Here is a 27,772-nt window from a genome sequence, read left to right as displayed (position 1 = left end):
AGAATGACAACAAAGAGGGGGAGGAGGATGAAAAGGATGAAAGAAGAGGGAAGGGAATAAAATCTCCAATTGGAACTATTAAACTACACATTTTTTAATTAAGAAATGTCTTACCTGGAAAACGCTGTGGACATGAAAACCTTCTGATCCAAATCTGGAGGACCCCTGTTTGAGAAAGAAGGGGGGAAGGAGGGTGTAAAAAGAAAGACAAGAAAAATATGGGTCAGACTGTGTTTCAGTTCAAGAACAATAATCAGCCTTTCTATCTGCAGGGCTGTGCATTTTAAACAACAACCCCAAGAAATATCACAGTTTGAGGAAAAAAATGATAAAGAAATACAAGCAAGGCCTTGACCCTTACATAAACTTCTTAAAGAGTTTTGAAGGAGGCGGAATGATTTGGGGCATTTTGGAGAGAAGGTCCCATCATATTTTGCATAGTTACAGTGAGCAAAACTTGCACTGTTCTGTTTTTAGGGTTGTTTGTAGTTTAGTCGGCTAACTGAGGCATCAACAAGCCAATGGATAGTCTATTAGCTTGGTTAAAGGTGCAAGAGTTGCTTTTTCTGAAATGCTTAAACAGCACGAGCATTGGATGGATGGATGGATGGATGGAGAAGGTAAACAGATTGTGAAACTGAAGTGCAGTGTACATTGTGTAAGAGATGCAGTCGTGTATATGTTTTGTTATGCATAGGCGCATGTAAGCTGTATTGCTGTTGCTGTATTACTTTTATAACTTCGGTGTCTTAATCGGTCTGTCCCTGCCTGGTGCGTAAAACAAGCCGTTTAGTTGATGCTGGTGTTAAAAAGATAAAGTAATCTGTAGCCGATTATTTAAAAAGAAAATGAGGGAAGAGGAAGTGGACAAAGAGAGGTCCAACACAGACACACCCGAGATCAGAGGGCAGGTGCAGGCAGGAATGTACTGAACCGGTGAGGGGAAAAAAGCAATTCCTCCACTTACAATGGCTAACACATAAGTAGGGGCGAAAAATTAAATGAACATTAATCACAATAATGATTTAAGCTGTGACAGAGGACTTGAACCACTTCTTTGTATGCTTTGACGTGCAGACGCAGTACTCAGCCACACCACTGTAGCCCCCTCACTCATTTTAGAGGTGCAGGATGTGAGAGAGGTGCTCAGGGCAGCACCAGTCCAGGAAGGATGTTGGTTCAGATGGAGTACTGCAGAGGGTGCCCAAAGCATGTGCCTATCAACTCTCACAAGTCATTAGTGACATCTTTAATATGTCAGTGGCACAAACTGTCATCCTGTAATGATTGATATCAGCCACAGCTACCTTTAATGACTCCCCAGATTCACCTAGGTTGTCATGAAATGTTGCGAGAGACTGGCTTTAGATCACAATGAAGCCTGCCTCCTTCCTACCCACACCGATTTTCCTACAGATCAAATCAAGCTCTCCACTCTGTGCTGAGCCACCTGGAACATCGAGGGCCTTCATAGATAGCTCAACTTTTAACACAATCATCCCAGACATTCTGGTTCCAAACTATAACAACTTTGGCCTCCATCCACTCACCTTGGATAAAATAGTTCTTGACCAACCTGCCTCAGACTGAAAGTTAGCTCCCACCTTCAATACAATCCAACCCTCACTGCTGAGGGTGAAGATGGAGAGAGCGGGGGTCAGTGACCAGCTGGCTGCATGGACTACCTCACAGACAGACCACAGTATGTGAGGCTACAGGACTGTGTCTGATGTGGTGGTCTGCAGCACAGGAGCCCTCCAGGGTACAGTACTCTCACCTTTCCTCTTCACCCTCTATACATCGGACTTCTGCTACTCCACAGACAGTTGTCATCTCCAGAAGTTCTCTGATGACACTGCCATCATAGGATGCATGTCAGAGGGGAATGACTGTGAGTACAAGAAGGTCATCATGGACTTTGTCTACTGGTGTGAGCAGAACCACCTCCAAATGAACGCCAGCAAGACAAAGGAGATGGTGATCAATTTCCACAGGAAACCCTCAAACACTCCACTGCTGAACATCCAGGGACTTGACATTGAGAGAGTGAGGACCTACAAGTACCTGGGTGTTCACCTAAATAACAAACTGGACTGGACAAATAACGCTGACTCTCTGTATAAAAAGGGTCAGTGTCGTCTATACCTGCTGAGGAGACTCGCATCATTTGGTGTGAGCAGGCCACTGCTGAGGAACTTTTATGACACTGTGGTGGCATCCATGGTCTTCTATGCAGTGGTGTGCTGGGGAGGGGGATAGGGCTCTGACCGTGATAAGAACAGACTAAACAGACTGATAAAAAGAGCCAGCTCAGTCTGTGGCTGATCCCTGGACTCCATGGAGGAGGTGGGAGAGAGGAGGGCTCTGGCCAAACTGTCTTCTATCATCAGTAACACCTCCCACCCTCTGCATCAGACTGTGAACTCCTTAAGAAGCGCCTTCAACAACAGACTGGTACACCATAGGTGTAAGAAGGAATGTTTCCGCAGGCCATTTATTCCAGCATCTGTTAGATTGTACAATGCAGCACTATAAACTCCACCGTATACCGTTTACTGCTGCACTTTCTTTCTTCCCCCATTTTAGACACACATCCTCCTACTTATGTACAATAACTGATACCTCATCAGTGCAATAACTGATACCTCATCCTCTTGTATATAATCTTCTACATGATATTTATTTTAAAAAAATCATCTGTATATGTTTTTTCTGCAATTTTTGCACTATGTTTCTTTTCTTATCTATTCCTGCACTGCCTTTATACTTTTTCTTTGGAGCTGCTGTAACGGTGAACTTTCCCCACTGTGGGATCAATAAAGTTTGTCCTTACCTCTCGTCCACACTGACATTCAGCACTGGCTCTCCACAAGACTGTGTGCTGAGCCCACTCCTGTACTCCTTCTCCATCTTTGATTGCAGTCCAGCCCCTTCAGACAACATCAGCGTCAAATCAGCTCACAATATGACACTGGCTGGGCTGAACTTAGGAGTGAATGAGTCTGCCTACAGAGATCAGGTCCTGAATGAGGTGTGATGAGGTGTTCAGCGAACAACCTGCCACTAAATACCACATAAACCAAGAAAATCCTTATCGACTTCAGGAAGAACACTGCCAACCCTGGTTGCCTTCAACTCCAATGACAGCCTGTTGACCAACAGTTTAACTGTGTGGTATGCCAGTGGCACTGAAACAAACAGAAAGAGGCTGCAGAGGGTGATACATGCAGCACAGATCATCACTGGCTGAGATCTCACCTCCCTAATGGATATCTACAACTATAAAACATAATAAAAGACAATTCACATCTCTTCATCTTTCTGACATGTTGCCATCTGGCAGGCGCATCTATACAAGAACAAATAGATTTAGAGAGTTCCTTCCTCAGAGCAACAGAACCTACATATGCACTGATGCCCCCTCCTCCTTTTCACTCCAACTTCTGCAACACTTCATAGACTGTGCAGTGATTTTGCCAGCAGGCAAAAGCCTTAATGTCTATGAGTGGGGGAGGCTGTCCCTTTGCATTATCATCACAATTTTCATGCAGCTGTTCATGGATGCATACTTTACAGGAGAAACTCTTGCACCTAGCAATGAGAATCTAGAATGACTCTCAAGCTGTAGCTGATCTTCCAGATGAAGAGGAATACAAACAGGGATAACTGATATGTTTCTGTTTTTTCCCCAGTGCTGACACTGATTATTGATAATCCAGAAAGGTTGACAACTGATATTTGGAATTGGTATACATTAAACATTATGCATTTACAGCATGTGATCGGAGGAAAGCTGCGACTCATAAATAGGTTTCTTTATTAATAATGATTACTATTGCTGAATATGTGCATATGTAGATGACATGTTGTATTAAGTGTTAGCTAAGAGGCACAGAAAACCTCTTGGTAATAGCCTTGGCCTCACACTGCAAGACTGTGGGGTTCCTTACAATTTCAGCTACAACAGAATAAAACGATAAACCTTGTCATCTGGGAATTGTGTCATTTGAATAAAGCTGTATTTTAAGGTGGTCTTTTAAAATCACTGGTCAAAGGACTATCTGTATACTGGTCCTGCTATGTAGAATTCATAACTAAGTCACTGGTAGACAGACAATGCCCTCCAAACAACATCTAAGAAGTTCATAAAATCAAATGACATTTCAGAAATATTATCACAGGTTTATTATACACAGGAGTAAAATAACACAAAGAATATGGGCTGAAGATGAATACAAAGGTATGTTAGTGTTATGTATGACAAATATAAACTTAGAATAGTACTGGAGGTTATGATTCTTGATTCTTCTTGATGCAAAAGCAAACCATTACCTCTGTGATAACATTTGCCCTGCAGAAAGAATTAGTAGCATCATCAGACAGTTCAATTTATGGATGTTTACATCCATGATAAATCCATAGTTAATGCTAATTTTAATTAGCATTTAGCCTTTCCTACTGTAGCATTGTTTGCTTTGATATACACAATTGCATCTGTTCCTCCTGATCCTCAAAGTAATCCTCATTAATGAACAAACCTAGTTATGAAATACAGGTTTCCTAATCTCACATGCTGTTAACAAGAAATCCCTCATAGAGCACAGTACTCTGCCAAGGCTGTTCAGTCTTTGTATAATTTTCGATGGATGAAATCTTTAATAAAAAATGACCTTGCGCTGAGCACAGGCGTGTGTTATGCATGTGTACGTTATGTACGGACACTGAAACGTGTTACCTAAATATATAGCAGGCGGCAGGAATTGATGGGACTCAGAAACACCATCACAATTGAATCAATTGCTCCTTGTATCATTTCTGATGAATAATTCCTGATGAGTCCGCAACGATCAATTTGTAGTAGGATTGCAATCATGCGATCATCAGCAGGCAGCTGACATAGTGTTTACTTGTTGTCATAGTGACAGTGACGCCGTGCTGCCATCTGGCAATGATATAGAAATCTTTAACAAATCTGTGGATCCAGACTATAAATTGCATCACTGTCAAAATCTAATCACTTGGTCCTTGTGTCATTTCTGACCTGCCCTGAAAATTTCATCCAAATCCGTTATTCCGTTTTTGCATAATGTTGCTAACAGACAGAATGATTCACGTACACTGAGTGTCATAAAACTTGGCCGCGGTCCTTGGTGGAGTAATAAAAAAACTTTTAACGTACACTGGTCCCAGGTATCAGTAAAAGAAATTTCGCGATTATCAATAATCGAAAATGACCCTAAAAGAAACATATCAGTCAATCCCTATTTCAGAAAAACTTTAAGTTTCAACCTGACAGGTGTCATCTGCTCATCAGGTTCATTTTGGACCAATGCTCAGATACGAGCCAAAAGAAAAAAAAGACAAACAATCTGAAAAACACAGAAAAGCAGGAATCAAACTGACCTCCAAACCACAAAGATTCAGGCTGAAGCTACACGTCCTGAGAGCAGAACACAGACTCTGTCAAACTGATGCTTTTGTCTGGTTCCCGATACAGAAGTTGAGATGCTGAGGAAATAGCTAAAGGCAGGAATGTGCCGGGTTGGCTGTGGTTGGCCGTGCTACAAAACAGATTACAGCAGTGTGGCCTAGGGCAGCTATCCCCTGTGAGGTTGTAGTGGAAACTGTGTCATCCCAGCTGGGCTTGGCAAATTTTGCAAACATCAACCAGCTCAGACCCGTGGACAGACCCCTGGGCCTAATGGCCATTTCATGCTTTGTACACGTGACGTGAATGTCGTCAGTCACATAAGTCTGCGAGGGTCTGTGTAGGACAAACTTTACGACCACGTCGACAGTTCACACTACAAGCTGCTGACTGCGCATGTGTTAGGAAAACAAGCAGCACCTAAAAGAAATGGTTGTTATGAAGAGAGATCGTACAGGAAGATTCTCAGACAGCCACACCTTTGTAACTCATCACAAAAAGAGTTCGGAGGAGCTTTGTTTGTACATGCTTATATTGGCCAAACCCAAACACAGTATGCAGTCCTCATATCTCCAGAAATCCTATGCCATGTTCACACACTCCTCAGGAATAACTACTGACGCAGGGCTGTAGTCTCATCTGTAAGCAGCTGCTGTTTCCTTGTATGTTTTTCAGTGTCCAATACGAGGCAAAATGCAGCCAGCCCTGTAGCATATGCACAACTCAAAATATGGACACAGCTGCATCCACATCTGCAGTCCATTAATTGACAAGGAATCTGTGAATCGGACATAGCCTAAAACTTGGCCTCCAAAATGACCAGAATTTAGTCAAGGAAAACTAGACAAAATAAGTTTATTGAGGTAGTTTTACAGGTGGCCCATTGCATTTGGCTACATGATGTTGTCCAGCTGCTCATGTTTGCTTAAACAGACGTACGTTAGCCCCTTTCAGACACTCCATTGCATTAATCAGACAGCAATTTAACATAACATTTCTGTACCACTTTCAACACAGCACAAATCTAAACTGAACCGTCATTAACGGATAGACACATACACCACACAATGTTTAATACAGTTTGTGTTCCAAAATCACAACACACCTTCTTTTTCATGTACTTTGCTCTACAATTTCGACCAGGCAACAAAATGAAATGTGTACAACGACAAAACCTTACTGTGATGAAAACATACACAGCGTAAAGAATAATTAAATTCACCAATAATGAATGTAATCAGAGTTTCTCTCAACCACAAGATGTCAACAGGAGCTTTCATCCAGCTGTTTAGAACTATTGTCTCTGAGTTTAATACCTGCAGTATAGGACAGTAGCCAAATCTATACGTGTGAGAGAGTTGAACATACAACACCTCAATGTAAAACATGTTGCTGTTAGCACCAGAGCTAACTTTAGCTACGAGTCATGCTAACGGCTAACGGTGTAGCCATCCCATAGTAGACCACTTTTCTAGACAGTGCTTGAGTTTACAGAAAGTCTTAAAATGTTGAATAAAATCGCTATAATTGCACTTAGATTTGCAGTAATCTGTGAATGTAGCAGACAGATGAAAAAGGCAGATAAATAGAAATTAAACATTTTTGTGGTTTAAGTTTTTACTCCATCGAGGCTCTGCCTCCTTCCTTGGAGGAGGAATAACCTAAGCAACAAATATCTCTTTTAATAACTTAATTATAAACTTTTTGTTTATAAAAAAATTACATAAATAAAAATTAATATTCCTATAAAAAGAACCATCAAAATCACACCATTTATCAGACCCAGAAAAGATGAAAACAGAATGAATCTCTGGATCTTCATCTGAAGCTCCTTGACCTACTTATGCTGATTTTATGTGCCATACAGTGGAAAACACAATTAATTCAGGCTTTAGGTCATCAAAATCACTTTTTCTATATGTCCCATTTTCCTTTTTTTAAATAAATTTTAAATTATGAACGCATATGTCTATTCATTGATTCAACTGTCAACCACAATTTTATTTGAATTGAAAAACTTCACTTATTGTGTCAAATACTGCTATTTGACAAAACTGCAATTAATTGTGATTAATTAATTACAAAGCCTGTAATTAATTAGATTTTTTTTAATTGCATCCCACCACATACACACACACACACCTACACACCTACACACACACACACACACACACACCTACACACCTACACACACACACCTACACACACACGCACACACACACGTTCAAAAGTTTGGGGTCACTTAGAAATGTCCTTATTTTTGAAAGAAAAGCATTTTTTTTTCAATGAAGATAATATTAAATATAAATACAGTCTAGACATTTTTAATGTGGTAAATGACTATTCTAGCTGGAAACGGCTGATTTTTAATGGAATATCTACATAGGGGTACAGAGGAACACTTCCAGTAACCATCACTCCTGTGTTCTAATGCTACATTGTGTTAGCTAATGGTGTTGAAAGGCTAATTGATGATTAGAAAACCCTTGTGCAATTATGTTAGCACATGAATAGAAGTGTGAGTTTTCACGGAGAACATGGACTTGTATGGGTGAGCCCAAACTTTTGACCAGTAGTGTGTGCGTATATATATATATATATATATATATATATATATATATATATATATATATATATATATATATATATATATATATAGTAGATAAGAAGAGTAGAGAAAGATTGACAGTGGATCTGTCCAAACCAGGATGTCTTTACATCAGACTGGTGGGCTGTTCAGAACTATTGCTCCGTAGTTTATTACAAACCTGCAGCATCAGACAGTAGTTGAATCCATGAGTGTCTCCAAAGAGAGAGCTGCACACATTTACGCATGGAGCAATGGTAGGAACTTAACTAATTAGGTTTAACTAGAAATTATCTTGACATGGAAAAAGGGCAGATCAGGATTAAAGAGCATGTCACACTGTGGTCTTTCATTTACCTCAGACAGGTGTGCTGTTACCCAGTATCACAGTTTATCAGTTGACGTTTAACATTTTGTCACATCGCGGTCGTCCTCAGGTTGAGACCCTAACTTTCAGTTTGAAAAATCACAGATTAACTGGACCATTAGTTATTTGGACACTTGAATCAGATGTTAATAGTTTAGTTTTAGTTTGTTAGTGCATAATTACGTTTTATACATTGCTTGGTGTGTTGTCTAGTCTTGTGTGAATGACAGTGTACTGTGGCTTAGTCGGACACTGTAGAGATCTGAATGCAACTGTAAATAATGTTGACTGAAAAGAACAAACAATTTGTTACACTGGTGGCAATGAACATTGTATGCAATAACTCTAGTGAAGCGTAATCGCACTTTCCAATATTTACTTCTCCCCTCCGTCACTGACAGCAGAGTCTCTGCGCTGGAGCTGCAGGTTTGTAACAGAGTTGCTCTGTACATACCGACTGACAGAGAGAACTCTCTTCTGAAATTGGAAACTGAAATCGCATCATAGACAGATGTCTTAGAGTGGTGAGACTGCGCTGAATGGGCAACATAATGTACCGTTTATTATTTATAGTAGTGACAGCAAAACCGTTAACGTTACAGCTTATTGATTCTACATTCCTTTTCTTACTCTGCTTTTGTCGTTTTATTGCACACTGAGAGTGCAACTGAAAAACAACCTGTTAAATGACTGGCAGTTTGCGTGTTACTCGCATGCTCAGTTATCAGGCATATAACTGACTGTTTAAGGGCCAGGAAAGGAGCATGCCTGGTGTTTATTTATGCAACCGAACTTCTGACAGCATCTGAAAATGCATTTAAGTAAAACTAACAAACATTTTTTATACCAGTCAAGGAGCTGTTTATCAATGGATATATGTCACCCAAGCCTAGTAGATGTGCAACAAACATACATTAGATGGCAATCTATAGCCCACTGTAAAACATGCACTCTTTTAATCTGACAGCAACTGCTTCATATCGGAACAAACACCTTGGTCACTTTTCTGTGAAAGTCACAACCGCAATCTTCCTAGGCTGGACTTAGTAACATTCGTTTTCAACATGGCATAAGTCTGAAATGCATGTCACTGCACTAACAGATAGGCATGCACAAGACTGTCATTTCCTTGGAGCTGTGTGAGGTGATACGGGGGAAGGCATTTCCATATTTCTACACCAATGTCGACACAAAAATGTGACAGAGGAAAAGACAGTCATAAGAAGCAGCCAAAATGACAAAACAGCTCTCAGTCACTTTGCTAAAAATTTATTACAAATTGAGATGTCCCTATCTTTTTTTTTTTTTTTTTAACAACAAATCTTGAAATTTGCTAATAATCTGTTACATTATTATCAACAATTAATAGATTGGCCAATAATCATAAACATCCTTAATATGTAGTTTATTTACTTAATACTTAAAAAAAACAACTGAGCAAATTAGGGTTGTCACGATTTCAATTTTTTGAGCCACGATTATTGTGGAAGGAAATATTGCGATTTTACGATTATTCACGATTATCGACATTATGAAAGAAAAAAAACCCAGTGTTTGTATTTAAATAAACTCTTTAATAATAGTTAAACTTTTAAACATTTACTGTTCTTATAAAATAAAATAAATTGTTCCAACACATCTTTGTAGTAAATAAAAGTGCAAATTGCATTACAAAACAGTCATTAACTTGAGGAACTTAAAGGCTTCTTTAGCTGCCATCATTAAAACAAAAGTTAGTGAGTAAATTCTAGTAAGTTCTAGTGAAGTGCCTCTTTGAGACTTTTATGTATTATGGAATGTTGCAATTTAATGTATGGTTGATAACGTAGTGTTTACTTTGTAAATCAAACAAAAAAAGAAATAAAAAGAATACATTTAAAGATTCTAAAAACACTTCATTTTAAGCTTTAAATATCCTCCACAATTTTAGACAATATAACTACAGAAAAAAGGATAAATGGGAGTCTTATTTATTTTTACTAAAAAGTTTATATAAACAATTCACCACTAATTTTACAACAATTAATCAAAACACTCGGATCATTTCCCAGGGAAAACTCTAGAGTCTGACAGGAGGTCCAGGCAGACAGACAGCCTCCCTGTCCTGGAGGTTACTGTCTCCTCCACTACTACTGTCAGCGGGGCTTCCCGGACCACACTCCCTGCTGAGGGGACCGGGCCGACAGCATCTTCGGAGGAGGGCACGGGCTTCCGGAGCCAAAACAACCGGCGGGTCGGGAGCTCCGGTTCCCTCCTGCGCTCCCATTCCCCGCCCGCCGCCTTCCCCTCGCCTGCGGACGCAGGAAAGCAGCCCGGCTGCGACGGGCGGGGAACGGGAGCGCAGGAGGTAACCGGAGCTCCCGACCCGCCGGTTGTTTTGGCTCCGGGAGGAAACTCGGGGCGGCCCGGCCGCCGGACCGCTGACTTCGGAACCGACAGTTACCGCGCGTGCGGCGGACAGTCCCATCTTGGCAACCTAATTGCGCACAGCGGCCACAATATTAGGGACACTTCGGCGGGCCGGAAACCCAGAGATTATTTTTTCTTTCTGTGCGACTCGGTACGGGCCGCAGACCGGTGGTTGGGGATCACTGCTGTAGTGTTGCCTACACACGTGCATTAGGCCTACGTCATTGCCCCCCTCCCCCCCTTATTTTTGAAACTTGTGGAAAAAGTTGTTAGAAGCGCTGCACTGGTTGGCACTAACGCGGTGTTTGCTTTACTTTTTTATTGGGAAATGATGATTTTACCTTGACTTGGACATACAGCGATGGATGATTGTCACGAAGATGCTGTATCATGTTGGTTGTATTCGCGCCTTTTGCTGCAACTTTGCGACGACAGGCTTTGCACGTGGGGTGCCCATCAACGAAAACCTCACCTTTAGCATCTTTTGGATACCCAAAGTGATCCCATACTGCTGATTTGAGTCGCTTTTTGGGAGGATGCAAGTCCGGAGGAGCACCCCCGTCAGCCATCCTCAATTTAGCGGTGAGTGAATTCAGTGATGCCGATTAGACAGGAGCGCGCGCACAGGCCAAGGAGCCACTCTCTCTCCACTCAGTGCAGCTCACGCTTCTTGCATTGCACCTCTCGCGAGGCTTTTCTACGGATAATCGTGGTTGTGTAAAATGTGACGAATATCTATTTATAATCGTGGTTATTGTAAAACCGGTTAACCTTGACAACCCTAGAGCAAATAAAACTGAGCATGAGAATCTTCTTTAAAAATGCTAAAAGCGCTGAAGTTGCTTTGATTATATGACATCCTTTTTGTGTTTAGACTTAAATTAGCACTAAGCATTAGAAAACTCCAGGTGTTACCTTGCTTTATACACAAGGTTACAACTACCTCTGAAAAAATGTACTTTGATAAAGGAATTTCAGTATGCTCAACACTGCACAGACCAGCCCTAAAGAAGCATTAGCATCAACCACTGGACAGACACCAGTTTACTGAAAATGGAAAGGAAATGATTTAGGCTTGATGAAAATCCTGGTTAAAGCAGTAATCAGTTTACGCACCTAAATGCACTACTGTAGCTTTGTTACTCAAGAAGCGAAGTAGAATGCCAGCGATCATGACCAGTCACCAAATCAAAACAGAACAGGACAGAATTTTTTTTTGTCATTGCACACCGTGCAACAAAATTAATAATCCTGTCAGTGCATTATAAATAAACTGACTCAGACACACCTGATGATCAGAGTGCAGGTAGGAATATACCGACTGAACCAGTGAAGGACAACATGCAATTCAATTACATTGGCTAAACGCAGTAGTAGGGCTGCAATATTGAATAACTGCTCATCACAATCATGATTTTAGTTTCCAACCACTGCATGAAAACAATCGACTGTGGTCTTTACACTTAAAAATGTGCTCCTCTCTTAATAGATATAGTGCACCCACGGCACAAGTGGATAAAATCACTTAATTTCATCTTGAACAAATCCGACATTAGAACGCCTTTTAAAAAATCTTTTAAAAGTATTTTTTTGCTCACACACCTGTCTGAGACCACTGCAGCCACTAAACAGCATCTACTGCAGCAGGCAATGTGAAGCGTTTCACCCCTGCCAAGTGGGAGGTGCAACTAACTGAGAATATTGGTCACCCCAGTGCGACCAGTGAAAAAGTTAGTCTGCAGCCCTGAGTGAGCAGTCGATCCCCTGAAGGGCTCTCCTGTCTGCTGCTGAGCCGCTGTCGAACCACACAGTCATGCACTAAGCTAGCAGCAATATAAGTTCACTAGCAGCTTTTCCTACAGGTTCCTCAGGAAGTGGAGTGAGGTGGCATTGTTAGGCCAGAAGAGATCTTCATCAATGTGTGTGCACAGGAACCTGAAGGCAGGGACCCTTTCCACTCAGTCTCCATTGATGGTTAGCGGATCAGGCTCTGCTCGGTTCCTTTAAAGTTCTATGATGAGTTCTTTTGTTTTGGTGGAGTTCAGGACCAGATTGTTCTCTTAACACCACACCGTCATCATCAGTCTTTGGACTTCATCTCTGTAGGCGGACTCATCTCATCCTGAGATAAGTCCACCCAAGTCGGCAAACTTAATCATGGTGTCAGAGTTATACCTGATAGAGTCAAGCCCTCATATCATGGTTGTTATAAGGCTCATGAGTAAAATAACTTTTTAGAAGCACGGGGTGCTGTGTCAATGAAATTCTACAGACCAGATTTCTATTTTTTTTTAAATCGTAAAAAATATGACTCATGATAAAATAAAGTAAGTAATCCAGTTGACAGCTTAGACTACATTCGTGTTTGCATTTGTGTTATTATTGTTCTATTTTTGTATTAAAATGATGTCAATCTCTGTGGCATCATTTAAACATGTCCACGTTTCTGGGGAAGTTTCAATCTATATGCGTATGAGGCCAAACAAAATCCATAACCGTGTTACCAGAAAATCAAGCAGTTCCGCTTACCCAAGGGCAGGGTTTCCCTAATAGCCTCACCCTATGCACGAACACAATCCCGCTGTGACAGCTACTCCAGTCCCCTCCTCCTAATTATCAAGAGTTATCTCAGACATCAGTAATATGCTTCAGGACAGACGTGGGCCTGGGCTTACAGCTCAGCACAAAAAAAAAAATAAAAATAAAAATAAATAAATAGTTTTTTATAGCCACCACAATTTCAACGTGCCACTTTAAATCCTCACTATTCTATCACAAGCCAATGATAGTTAAAAAATGTGACTTTTAATAAATTGCTCAAACAATGGGCACAATCAAATTGCTTGGCCGCTTTCACATCAATCTGAAAGACTGGTGAGAATCTAAGTCAGTATTCATTGTTATGTTAGTTGGGCCTAATTGTCCAGGAAGATGTTTCCTAAACACAAAAATACAGGCCTCCTCCCTCATTGCTGATTCATGTTGCAGGGAGTGATGTAAATGTGCTTGTTCTTATCCCTTTGGGGTTGGGACTCCGTGGATGGCAATGTAAATTGTTCCATGACAATGCAAATGACCGACATGTGGGTGTTTTACCAGAGCAGGTAGCAAAGAACAATTTAGAACTAATACAGTCTAAAGACTTTAAAGTATTCCTTTTCACTTCTAACTGCAAGATTAACTGTAAAATAATGCTTTCCACGGCAGAGGTAATATACCAGGACTACTACCGGACTATCACAAACATCCAGAAGCTTTTAGGAAATGCTGACATTTGCAGTGTCAGAGGATTAAAGGGTGAAAGCTCAAATATGTACATCCCATATCCACAAAAACAAATGCAGTGGGTGGATAGCAAGTAGTGTGAAGGACACTGCCACTTGAGTGTATTATTTCTATCCCTGTCATACAAGGGATGATAAGACACGGGTCTACTGAAAAGTGTTTTCATCTAATAAAAAAAAACACAACAACTGGACAGCTGTTACAGATTTATGCTGGGTTGTCAATGTCACTCTCACCCACATGTATGCCAGTAAGTGACTTTAAATGTCTCCATGCCTAATAAATAGAGCAATTTACCCAAGTTCAGCATCTGATCTGAATTGACCCCCAGCTGTTAGGTAGGTATGGCTGATAACAATTTATTCATCATTTGAAACAGAATAATTGATCATGGCAGGTAAGCATAAAGAATCTGGCATAGTTTACAGTGTCAGCTTTATGCATTCGATATTTTCAATACTTGTGGCAAAATATGAATGTGGAATAAACAGGGTTTTTTTTTTTTAATTTAGAAATAGACAAAAGCTATGGCATTGTAACTGCTATTAATCACTTGTGTTATAGTAATATAACTGTAACTTGAGGAAATCACCAAACATCAGCTGGTCTGAAGTGGAGAATCTGACATGTTCGGTACATCGTTAGAGTAGTCAGATCCAGATAACACCTGTTTCCAGGTCACATTCAGAAAGACAACTCGCTTTCATTTCACAGTAATTCCGCCGACAAACAGCTACAAACGTTGGCTTCAATCGCTGCTAGGATTCTTCACTAAACAACATGGAGTCGTCAGCAGCCAGGCAACCAGGCTCGATGGGCTTTGAGTTGAACATCTGCACTGCTAATGTTAGCGGGATACTACCAATAGCACTGACTGTAGCTGGCAGGCACTGACCTAAACATCCAACCTGGAGTCAGACAGCTCAACGAAACAGCTGGCGATCTGAGCAAAATCACACAGCGAAACACTGCATCAGGTACCATTACACCGAAAAACATGTAAATTCTCCATAAAGTAAACAGCAGTACGTAGAATCAGCACATTTACGTCTCAGTGTCCTCACACGGTGAAGAAATTTGGTAAAGAAGACCACAGAAACAGGGGTAACTTTAAAGCTACATCAACCATCCGCCGTGAATTTCAGCTAAAATGCTAAAAGCTAGCACTGGAGTGCACTAAGGTCTCACTTGACCGTCGCTAATGTTAGCACAGCTAACGTCAATTTTCAGTGTCTCTGGATGTTAGTCGGACCTTTGCCTGAGAACAAATCATCTGAAGCTTGTCTTCTTCGTGTTTTATCCCCTCTATCATGCTGGCATTTCCGTGTGTTGTTCAATCGGTGAGGATGGTTTACAGTCCCGTAACCACTGGGATAACTGGGACTACAGCTAGCTGCTTCGGCTACGGCGGCTACTTACAAGATTTCACAGACAAATGGGCTCCTACTTTAAGACACCATCTCAAAATCAGAAATCTCTCCGTGGCGTTGGACTTACCAGTTTTTTTCTCAACATACGGCAATCCAACCAGAGCAGTGTAGGATGGCCAGCTTCAGCATTATGAGTTAAAAGTGAACTTCAGCGCGTCGCTTCACAGTCAGCCATCTTGGTTCTGCTGGTGCGCTGGGCTCAACCAAATTTGGCCCACCGGGGGACTCTTTCAAATGTAACCCCCCAAATTATTTGCCTAAGGTTTGTTGTCAGAGACCAAAGTCCAAATTAAGACAGATAGCTCTCTGCTTTTGGGGACAGATAGAAGAAATGCCAGTAGCAATGTTGACACATCTTGTCTCTTACCTTATATTACGAATGGAAAATCCCTGAAGTCACAATAGCTACAGTTAAATTCTTTCAAACCTCGCATGTGTGTTGGAAGCCAGATGTGCAGCGCAAAAAAAAAAGTTCACATTTGTAAATGACTCCTGAGAAGAAATATACATTGATATGACAAAAGCACCGGTGTTTCAAACAAGAACCAGTCTCATCTTTACAATGCATTATCATAAAACAGCTTTCTGTCTGTTAACTGGGGGGAGACAGTATCCTGTCCAGGCAACTTTCATGGAAGATCTACTCTGCAGGTTTTCTTGTATCGTTTTAGAGAAATGTTGGCTGCATGGTTGTTTTAAATGTGCGTGCAGTGCTGTTACCAGCCCAAAACACAACTGAAGACATTTGATTTTAACCAATTGCAAACCCAATCAAAATTTAGTTGTGAAAACCTTTGCTTCTCTTCAGTAGCTTATGCATAAAAAATATTAAGAACTGATGATTTCATTGAAAATATTAAATTCAGAATAATACTAAAAATATTAAACTTTAATATTGTTAATGTAAGATACTTCTCAACCTGATAACTGCAATGTTTTAACTCATATTGTAAAATAGAGCTAAACTGCAATTAAAATCAATTGAACAAAAGAAAATCAGTGAACTTCAAATGAAGATGGTCTCTGGTGTCCATGTCTTCCTTTATCTTTTTGCTGCTATCCACTGACCTGATCACAGTAGATGTTATGAACTTGTGATTTTATTTTTTTTAATTATTTAATTGTTTTTTTCTCCTGAGAACCTTGAGCAAGCACAGTAAGGAGGGGACTGGCTGGTTCCGAGACACCTAATGGGTCCACTGGCTGTTCGGCTCAAGAGCTTAGTCTAGAGCAGGGTTACTCATTGCGCAGTTCGCATGCAGCTCGTCAAGCTGCAACTGGTGGCTCGCATGGTAGCTTATAACAATATAACACAGCCAATGCATTTTTTCAAAACTGCTACATAAATGTACAATGAACACTACACTACAAACATGCAAACATCCACACTATATTCCTCTTTTCACCTCAATTAATATCGTTTGCACCATTAATTCCAACACTAGCTTACTTGATGGCTGTGCCCGCTTGCAGGTCACGATAGCTCGGCTAGTCGGCGTGACACGCACAGGGCACAAAATGAATCCATCCATCCATTATTTCTGCACCACTTTATCTCCTGTAGGATCGCGGGAGGGCTAGAGTCTATCCCAGTTGAACGCAGGGGACACCCTATACAGGTCACCAGTCAATCACAGGGCTACATATACTGACAAACAAGCACACTCACATTCACACTTACAATTTAGAATCAGAAATCTGCCTCAGCATATTTTTGGACTGTGGGATGAAGCCGGAGTAAATAGAGAAAGCCCACGCATTCACAGGGAGAACATGCAAACTCCAAATAGATCTCAGGCCAGGACGCGAACTGAGGATCTTCTCGCTGCAAGGCGACAGTGCTAACCTCCAAGCTGCTGCGCAGCCCACAAAATGAATCGATTTCTAATTTTTAAAGAAGACAAAAACCATACAGACAGACGTGGAGCTGTAAGGAATAGTGAAGATAAAGTGTTTGAGGAAGAAGCAAACAAAAATCAACATGAAGATGCGAGGAGAGGGGACAAGCAGGCAAACAGCAGGTGTTCAGAGTAAAAAACGAAAGGAACAAAGCATACAAGATGAGCACAGGAAATTTCAAGAGAAATGGACAGAAGAATTCTTCTTTGTTTATCATGGCATGAACCCTCTTTGCTTAATATGCAAACATGCCCGCACCTGTTTCAAATGAAGCAACTTGGAGCGCCATTTCACACTGATGCATCCAAAATTCAATAAAAGTTATCCACCCGGCAGCTAACTCCAAAACAGAAAAAGACCAGCTTATCACTTCACTTCGTGACCAGCAAAATCTTATCCACAGGACAACCTCTACTGCAGAGCATATAACAGAAGCATCTTAAGCTGAAGGATGAGTTTGAATCCAGATTCGGTGATGTGAATGAACATCAGGACATTTTCAATTTTATTCAAAACCCATTCCATATGGATGTATCCTCTCTTATTCCAGCCATCACACAACTCTGCCCTGATAATCGTGCAGTTTGGGAAAGTAAAATAATTGAACTGAAAACAAATTACATTCTACAAGTTGGATTCAGAGCAGGTGTTGGCCACTTCTGGAGTTTGGTTTCTGAAGCAGACTTTCCCACTTGTACAGAAAGTGATTTATTTCTTTATGAGCACACACACCTCAGTCAACATTTTCAACCATGAACACTATTAAGAGGAAACACTGAAACCAGCTGACCCATACTCATCTTCAATGTCTCACTGTGTTTGCAAAAGCAAACTAAATACAACATGAAGAAAGTCAAGGACCTGGGGTCCGTTTCACAAACCAGGTTTAGTGAAAACTTTGAGTCTGTTAAACCTGAAATGAGGGAAACTCAGAGTTTTCCATTTCAAAAAGGGAGGTAACTCAAACCAGAGAAAGATAAGATAAGATAAGATAAAGATAAGATAAAGTTCTTTATTTCTCCCCACTCCAGGGGAAATTTACATTGTTACAGCAGCTTTATTTACAATATATACAAGGGTGGCAAAATTTTTTAACAGAAAAAATAAAAATAAAAATAAAGTTTAAAAGTGCAGAGATGTGCAGTGCAAGAATGTCAGTGCAAATTTTATGGTTTGGGGTGGTAATGTTATAGTCCAGTTTATGTTAACATCAGCCAGTGATGCTGATGTTGTAAAGTAGGTGGTAAAGAGGGGTAACTCTACCCTGTTTCACAGAGAGAGATAACTTACCTGTCAGTCAGTTACCGTAGTAACAGAATCTATGAACCTAACCTGGTCGGGACCAGGTTTTTCTCAGTAAACCTCAAGTTTCTCTCTGTCTCCACACTCTTTCAGCCACATATGCTATTTGTGTCAGGCTGGCTGCTGCCAGGCCCAGATAGTGCCCCTCCCTCTCCCCACCTTTCTTTTTCCTTCTCAGGTTGGTGCAGCGGCAGGTGTTCCTCATCTGTGATCATCATCAGCTGGTGCAGGAGCAGCTGGGGAGCTGCCAATCAAGCCCTCCTTCACTACAATATAAGCAGACGCCACTCACCTCTCAGTGCTGGATCATGACACAGCCAGTAACCACACACTGCTTGTTAATCTAGCCTCAGTATCTTTTTGAGACCCTTTAGTAATCCTGTTTGTCCTCCTTTGTTCCAGTTTGGGTCCAACTGCTTCTGCTTTGTTTCCTCTGTATTCTGCCACCAGTTCCAGCTCCGAGCCTGGATTCTCTCACCTGAGCCGTTTACCTCACACCTGGCGTCCATCTTCAGAACCTGGCGCTGCCTCCTGCCATTCTCCATCTGGGCTTCAAGCAAGTAGCCAAGAACCACCTACCAGACACTCTAGATCCCAGTCCGAGCATCTCGCTTTTGTTTCTTTGTGAGTTACAGTTTAGTTGTTTATTCTTCCTAGTGTTATAGTTAAGTACATTTGTAGAATCAGCAGTTTCAGTGTATTTTTTTCTGAGCTTAACGGATTAGCTTTGCTTTGAGTTTTGTGTTTGTTCTGTTATTATAGCATTTAGAGTTTGAACTTTCTTGCCTGGATGTTATCCACTGTGAGTTAGTGCTAGTTTGTTTGTCTTCCTTGCCTCTAGTGGTCACTAGTAGTTACCTGAGCTTAGTGATTTGTTTCTGCCTTGAGCGTTTCCTGTTGTAGTTTCTAGTCTTGTGACTTGCAGTTCTTTTTGTTCAAGACTGTGCAAATAAACCTTTTACTTGAATTTTGAATCTATTCTTTTCCTGCGCCTGAGCCACCCTGAATTCGTAACAATTGGATTTCCTCATTCAGTCAGGAGGCGAGTTTGGCGTAGCCTAGTTCTGCCATCTGTCAAAATGGCATGTCGTTTCATTAACGATCCAGTGGATGAAGGAGCAGCATTACTGCGTGGAGAATTAAATGTTTGTCGGGAGGTTGTTATCAGACCACACATAGATGTTCCTGCATTTCCGGACAATTATCTTTTTGAGCGGTACCATTTCACGTCGCAGTCCATGATCTACATACACAACCTAATCCATCCTTACATTTGCAACATTACCAGCCGCAGTCATGCTCTCACATACCATCAGATATTGTGTTGCGCTGTGGTTCTTTGCAAATGGAAGTTTTTGTATAATGTCGGAATGCAGAGCACTTAAGTAAGGCAACTGTATGCAGGGTGGTCAAAAAAGTGTGCCTGGCCCTGAAACGGCTTTTACTCATCTTTGTCATTTTCCCTGGACGTAAACCTGTCAGAGCCATCAAGGAGGAGTTCTGCAGGATTGCAGGTGAATAATGTAGAGATCTGTTAAATTAATTTTAAATTATATTCTGTTAATGGCATTGTGCTGCAACCTCAGACTGGGATTAGTGATTTTAATTTCTTTTAGGATTTCCCAGGGAGTGTTTTTATATTTCATCTTAAGCTCCTGCCACGTGCGCTTCTCCCCTGCAGGATTGCACCTAAATGAAATAACTTAATAGGCTACCATTCAAACAGTTTTCCCTGTAATATTGTGATCGCAAAGGACTACATTTAAACTTGCGCATATACCCGAGCAGCAATGTTCTCCTACGCCATCTCCCTCTTTTGCAGCTGCAGCGGTGTCGCACTTCTTTCTAAAAACGTGTTCAAACTCTCATATAAGCGCATTAAGATTTCCAGTTCAAGTGGGGTGAAAAACGCAGCCCTCCACTTCTCCTTGCCATGCTGACTCGAGGAGGCACCACTTCCACTGCATCTCCAACAAGAGTCTACTGGTATCAAGTTCCATTTATGAAGTTGTTCTGGTGTCCGATGCCATCTGTGTATTATTTTCAGTTGAATGAACCTATTACCCATTTCTTTGTACATTGTGTTAATGTTATTTAAACATGATTCCCAGTCCTCAGCAGATATGTCCATCTCCATATCCCCTGTCCAGTGTTTCTTAACCTTGAGTAGAGGGTCACATAGTTGTTCCTGTAACAGATCGTTAATGTTGCAGGTAACATCCCTCCCTGAACTTGATTTAGTCAGCAGCTCTTCAATTGGGCTACCCACAGGGCAGGCAAGCTGGCCTCCTAACCATTTGGCCAGGGCACTTCATATTTGGACATACCTACAGTACTGATTATGTGGGAATTTATATCTATCCATTACTTGATTAAAGCTTAAGAAGTGCTTAGTGTTGCTGTCGAATAAATGTAAAATATAGATTATCCCTGCTTTTTTCCAAATAGTCCAGTTAACTCTTTTTTTTTCCCCCAATTAGAATTCGCTTATTATTCCATAAAGGCGCAAGAGTGGATTTGAAGAAGTCCCAACGGCCTGCTCTATGTAGTTTATGCCACATTAATTTAGTGTTGGCAATAATGGGGTTGTCATTCTGTAGTGGTGGTTTTGTGCCAAACAACTCAGACCAAGAGAATAGCCCTCCACTAACTTCAGCCTCTATTTGGAACCAACTTGGTTTATCCCCCATCTTGTCACTAGGTAGCCATGTTCTTATGTGCTTCATATTAAAAGCCCAGCAGTACCATCTGAAGTTGGGAAGTGAAAATCCCCCTTTCTTTGTGTGGGCCTGTAGTTTCCTCATTCCTAAACGGTGGTGTGAGTTGCCCCACAGAAAGTCTAAAATGAGTGTGTCAAGATCCCTGAAGTGGGACTCTGGGATATTCAGAGGAAGGTGAGATAATACAGTGGGTACGGAAAGTATTCAGACCCCTTTAAATTTTTCAGTCTTTGTTTCATTGCAGCCATTTGCTAAAATCAAAAAAGTTCATTTTATTTCTCATTAATGTACACTCAGCACCCTATCTTGACAGAAAAAAACAGAAATGTAGAAATTTTTGCAAATTTATTAAAAAAGAAAAACTGAAATATCACACGGTCATAAGTATTCAGACCCTTTGCTCAGTATTGAGTAGAAGCACCCTTTTGAGCTAGTACAGCCATCCGTCTTCTTGGGAATGATGCAACAAGTTTTTCACACCTGGATTTGGGGATCCTCTCCAGTTCTGTCAGGTTGGATGGTGAACGTTGGTGGACAGCCATTTTCAGATCTCTCCAAAGATGCTCAATTGGGTTTAGGTCAGGGCTCTGGCTGGGCCAGTCAAGAATGGTCACAGAGTTGTTCCGAAGCCACTCCTTTGTTATTTTAGCTGTGTGCTTAGGGTCATTGTCTTGTTGGAAGGTGAACCTTCGGCCCAGTCTGAGGTCCAGAGCACTCTGGAAGAGGTTTTCTTCCAGGATATCTCTGTACTTGACCGCATTCATCTTTCCTTCAATTGCAACCAGTCGTCCTGTCCCTGCAGCTGAAAAACACCCCCATAGCATGATGCTGCCACCACCATGTTTCACTGTTGGGATGGTATTGGGCAGGTGATGAGCAGTGCCTGGTTTTCTCCACACATACCGCTTAGAATTAACGCCACAAAGTTCAATCTTGGTCTCATCAGACCAGAGAATCTTATTTCTCATAGTCTGGGAGTCCTTCATGTGTTTTTTGGCAAACTCTATGCAGGCTTTCATATGTCTTGCACTGAGGAGAGGCTTCCGTCGGGTCACTCTGCCATAAAGGCCCGACTGGTGGAGGGCTGCAGTGATAGTTGACTTTGTGGAACTTTCTCCCATCTCCCTGCTGCATCTCTGGAGCTCAGCCACGGTGATCTTTGGGTTCTTCTTTACCTCTCTCACCAAGGCTCTTCTCACACGATTGCTCAGTTTGGCTGGACGGCCAGGTCTAGGAAGAGTTCTGGTCGTCCCAAACTTCTTCCATTTAAGGATTATGGAGGCCACTGTGCTCTTAGGAACCTTGAGTGCTGCAGAAATTCTTTTGTAACCTTGGCCAGATCTGTGCCTTGCCACAATTCTGTCTCTGAGCTCCTTGGGCAGTTCCTTCGACCTCATGATTCTCATTTGCTCTGACATGCACTGTGAGCTGTAAGGTCTTATATAGACAGGTGTGTGCCTTTCCTAATTAAGTTCAATCAGTTTAATTAAACACTGCTGGACTCCAATGAAGAAGTAGAACCATCTCAAGGAGGATCAGAAGAAATGGACCGCAGGTGAGTTAAATATGAGTGTCACAGTAAAGGGTCTGAATACTTATGACTGTGTGATATTTCAGTTTTTCTTTTTTAATAAATTTGCAAAAATTTCTACATTTCTGTTTTTTTCTGTCAAGATAGGGTGCTGAGTGTACATTAATGAGAAATAAAATGAACTTTTTTGATTTTAGCAAATGGCTGCAATGAAACAAAGAGTGAAAAATTTAAAGGGGTCTGAATACTTTCCGTACCCACTGTATGTGATAGATCACCGGTGCAGTCATCATTTTAATTGCGTTTATTTTCTCCCAGAGTGAAAGATGGATTTTAGTCCACCTACTAAAGTCTGATTTCATTTTCTGAAGCAGTGGATTAATGTTCTCTCGGACCATATCTTTATAGTTTGAAGTTATTTGAATGCCTAAGTATTTAATGCCTTTAGGAGCCTAGTGAAATTTCCACCGATGGAAGAGGGTAGACGGGCAGTGGCCTGATATAGGCATGGCCTCGGACTTGTCCCAATTAATGCGATATCCAGATAACAGCGTGAACTCTTCAATACAATTAATGTGGGTATGAATTTTTCTGGTTGCGTTAGTAGCACTAACATATCATCTGCATATAGTAAAAGTTTGTGATGTACACTGCCTACTGTGATCCCGTGTATATCTAAATGGGTCCTCAATTTCTGCACTAAAGGCTCCAAGGCAAGCACAAACAAGCCTGGACTCAAGGGACAGCCCTGTCTTGTGGATCTATAGAGCTGGAATGGATTAGACATAAGACCATTTGTTAAAACATAGGCATAGGGGGTATTTGATCCATGTTATAAAATTTTGTCCAAAGCCAAATCTTCTGAGTATTTCAAAATGGTAACTCCACTCTACACAGTCAAATGCCTTAGCGGCATCTAGTGACAAAGCAGTTGTTGGATGGGTGGAGTCATATACTAAGTGCTGTAGATTGATTAGCCGTCTAATATCATCAGAGCTAAAACGATTTGGGATGCAGCTCGATTGATCTATGTGAATTACACTCCCAATGACTTTTGACAGGTGATTTGCTGATATTTTTGCTAAAATCTTTTGATCGCAGTTGAGCAGTAAAATGGGTCGATAGCCGCTAGGGTCTAAGTCGTCTTTCCCCTTTTTGTGAATAAAAGATATAACTGCAGTGTGCATAGACTCTGGTAAGGTACCAGCTTTAAATGCGTCGGAGTAAACTTCGAGCAATATAGGGCTTACAATATCTTCAAATGCTCTATAAAAATCAGCAGGTAGTCCATCCAGCCCAGGGGATTTATTTGGTGACATATTTCTGATTGCTTGAGCAAGCTCTTCTATTTTTATCGGTGCTTCTATGAAGTCTGTGTCTCTGTCAGTTAATTGTGGAAGATTAAGATCAGCAAAAAACCTATCAAGTTTTTGTTTATCCAGATCACCTTGTGATGAGTAAAGAGTATTATAAAATGATTTAAATCTTTCATTTATCTGCTTAGAGGAGGTAGAAATCTGTCCATCTGGCTGTCGCGTGCCAGCTATATGGTTCATGCTGTCCTGCTGTCTCAAGCGGTAGGCCAATAGGCGACCAGGTCTTTCTCCCATCTCCCAGTATGTCTGTTTGGTTCGAAACAAGGCATATTCTGCTTTTTTATGATATAATTTATTTAACTCAAATTTAGTGGCAATTATTTTGTTTAGTGTGGTCCTATCCCCGGTCCGAGAGTATGAGGCGTCAAGTGTTTTAAGTTCAGTCTCTAATGTGTTGGATTTCTCATTAGCCAATTTCTTTCTGAAAGAAGCATAGGAAATAATTCTCCCCCTCCAGTAAGCTTTCAAAGTGTCCCACCAAATAGAGATGGCGCTGTCCTGCTTATTGTTTGTTTCCTTAAAAAGTGACGTTTCCTTCCGTATCATCGCAAGGAATAAATTATCTTTCAGTAGGGATACATTTAGTCGCCATCTCTGGCTTTTAAGTGTCTGTGAAAATTTTGTCAGGCAGAGGAAAACCGGGGCATGATCTGAAATGATTATATTACCTATATCTGAACTAAGAGAGTAATCAACTAATGATTGAGAAATTAGGAAATAATCGATCCTTGTGTAAACATTATGGGGAGAAGAAAAAAATGTATAATCTCTCCCATCTGGGTGAATTAACCTCGTCTAACCTAGTCTAATATTGAATTAAAAGCAGTCGTAAGGCTGTCACTGTCCACGTCAACATGAATGTTGAAGTCACCCACAATAATGACTTTATCTGAGCTGAGCACTAAATCAGATAAAAAGTCTGAGAATTGAGATAAAAACTCAGAGTAAGGAGCAGGAGGACGATATACAACAACAAATAAAACTGGTTTCTGAGCTTTTAAATCTGGATGAGAGAGACTGAGAGTAAGATTTTCAAATGAACTGTAACTAGGTTTAGGTCTCTGGTTCATTTTTAAGCTAGAGAGGTAAATTGCTGCCACTCCTCCTCCTCGGCCCGTGATTCGAGGAACATGACAGTTAGTATGACTAGTAGGAGTTGATTCATTTAGACTAACATATTCTTCCTGCTGCAACCAGGTTTCAGTCAAACAGAACAAATCAATCTGATTATCAGTTATCAAATCATTTACTAACAGAGATTTAGACGAGAGAGATCTAATATTTAACAGACCACATTTAATTGTCCTGTTTCTTCGCTCAGTTGAAATAGTGGTATTAATTTTAATTAGATTTTTATGGTTACTATGTCTTTTGTTTAGTTTTGATTTGCTTAATTTATTGAATTTTGGTGGTCGGGGGACAGACACAGTCTCAATAAAGCTAAGTGATTTACTGGAGGGTGACAGCTGAGAGGAAACTGCAGAGAGGTGTGGAAGACTACAACTCTGCATCCTGGTCTGAACTCTGGGTTGTCATGCTTTAGGAGTTCTAATAAAATCAGCCATATTTCTAGAAATGAGAGCTGCACCAGCCAAAGTGGGATGGATGCCGTCTCTCCTAATCAGACCAGGTTTTCCCCAGAAAGAGCTCCAATTGTCTATAAAGCCAACGTCGTTTGCAGTACACCACGTAGACGACCAGCGGCGAAACGATGCCATACGGCTAAACATATCATCGCTTGTCAGATCAGGCAGGGGTCCAGAGAAAACTACGGAGTCCGACATGGTTTTGGCAAAGTTACACACCGATGCCACACTAACTTTGGTGACCTCCGATTGGCGTAACCGGGTGTCATTACCGCCGACATGAATAACAATCTTACTGTATTTACGATTATCTTTAGCCAGCAGTTTCAAATTTGCTTCTATGTCGCCCGCTCTGGCTCCTGGGAGGCATTTTACTATGGTCGCTGGTGTCGCTAGCTTCACGTTTCTGACTACGGAGCTGCCAATGATCAGAGTTGGTTTCTCAGCGGGTGTGTCATTGAGTGGGGAAAAACGATTAGAAACGTGAAGCAGTTTGTGGTGTGCCGGGACAGCGGGCTTGAGCTTAGGACTACGTTTCCTACGAACTGTCACCCAGCTACCCTGACTTCCCGGCTGCTCGGGAGCTGCTAGGGTACGGCTAGCAGAAGCTACACTAGCAGCTATATTATTGCGGTCCGCACCGGCTAAGGGAGCCTGGCTAGGGTTAGGGTTAGGGGTGTTTTCCATGGTGCGGAGCCGCGCTTCCAATTCAGAGAGCCTCGCCTCCAAAGCTACAAACAGACTGCATTTATTACAGGTATCATTATCACTAAAGGAGGCAGAGGAGTAACTAAACATGTGACACACTGAGCAGGAAAGAGAAGGAGAGGAAGAGGGAGAAGCCATGCTAACTGCTAAGTGCTAGGCTAGCGGACAGAGATAACAGATTAACTTAGAATTAAGTACTGAGAGGGTGCGTGAAGAAAACGAGTGTATGTTACGATTCAAATATTACCGCTACACACAGATTTAATGAATATCAAATTAGATGGAGTGGATAAGCTACAACAGTCACAGAACACAACACAGCGCTACAACAGGAAGTGACGCAATACGCTCACCGTAACGTCAGACGTCAGCAGGGAGAAACATCCAAGAGGAAGGGGATCCAAGGTTTGTGGTTTTGGGGCATGTATTGAGTAAGATGTATCAAATCTATATAAGCTCTTCTGCCTAGGTCACGTATATATACATATATACCCATATACATGAATACACATATACATACATATATATACACACGCACGGAATACAACAGAACAGCAAATAATGTATTACCAAAATTAAAGAAAAAAAAGAGAGAGGGAGAGAAAATGAAAAGAAAAAAAACATCTGGCTCTACTGATATTTGTCAGCATTTAACAATTATTAAAACATAAATAAGAGCCTGTCGGTGTTTGATTATTTACCCCAAGTTTGTCTTTAGGTCAGCTCTCCTTCATAATCTTCTTCTTGACGAACTCCGACGCCTCCTCAGGTGAAGTGAAGCGGTGACGCGCTCCATCATTAATCTCCAGTAGAGGTCGACCGATATGGGATTTTCAAAGGCCGATGCTGATACCAATTTTTAAAAAAATTTTCAGCCGATGGCCGATATCTAAAGCCGATTGTAGAAGCCGATTTTTAAGGCCGATATCCTTTTTTTTTAAAGCACATCGATTACAAAAGGCAATTTAAACACTGAAAGTATATACATGTATATATTACAAATTAAATACACTAGTAGAACTCTAACATTTATTGAACACAAAAAGTGAAAAAGTACAATAACATAAAAAAAATACTTAAAGTTTACAAAAAATACAATTAAAAAGTAACCTGAAAGTGGTTAGGGTTAGGCTTGTTGTTGCCT

General features: G+C 41.1%; 1 protein-coding gene across 2 annotated transcripts in view; it reads right to left on the bottom strand.

Annotated features, from left to right (window-relative positions):
- ndst2a (N-deacetylase/N-sulfotransferase (heparan glucosaminyl) 2a) overlaps positions 1–15,718 on the bottom strand; it is a 34,642-nt gene extending 18,924 nt beyond the window's left edge. The window contains exons 1-3 of one of the 2 annotated variants that reach the window (XM_035944730.2): positions 15,574–15,669; positions 2,834–2,930; positions 115–165 (exon numbers count right to left, since the gene is read on the bottom strand). The gene's annotated coding sequence lies outside the window, so the exon portion shown is untranslated. Of the gene's footprint in view, positions 1–114; positions 166–2,833; positions 2,931–15,573 lie in introns of both variants that reach the window. The other variant, XM_023262807.3, reaches the window with a different exon arrangement.
- Positions 15,719–27,772: the final 12,054 nt, after the last annotated feature.

The sequence above is a fragment of the Amphiprion ocellaris genome, chromosome 16 (assembly GCF_022539595.1).
Source record: "Amphiprion ocellaris isolate individual 3 ecotype Okinawa chromosome 16, ASM2253959v1, whole genome shotgun sequence".
NCBI lineage: Eukaryota > Metazoa > Chordata > Actinopteri > Pomacentridae > Amphiprion > Amphiprion ocellaris.
Note: the sequence above shows the minus strand (reverse complement) of the source record. Positions and strands in the feature narration are given on the sequence as shown.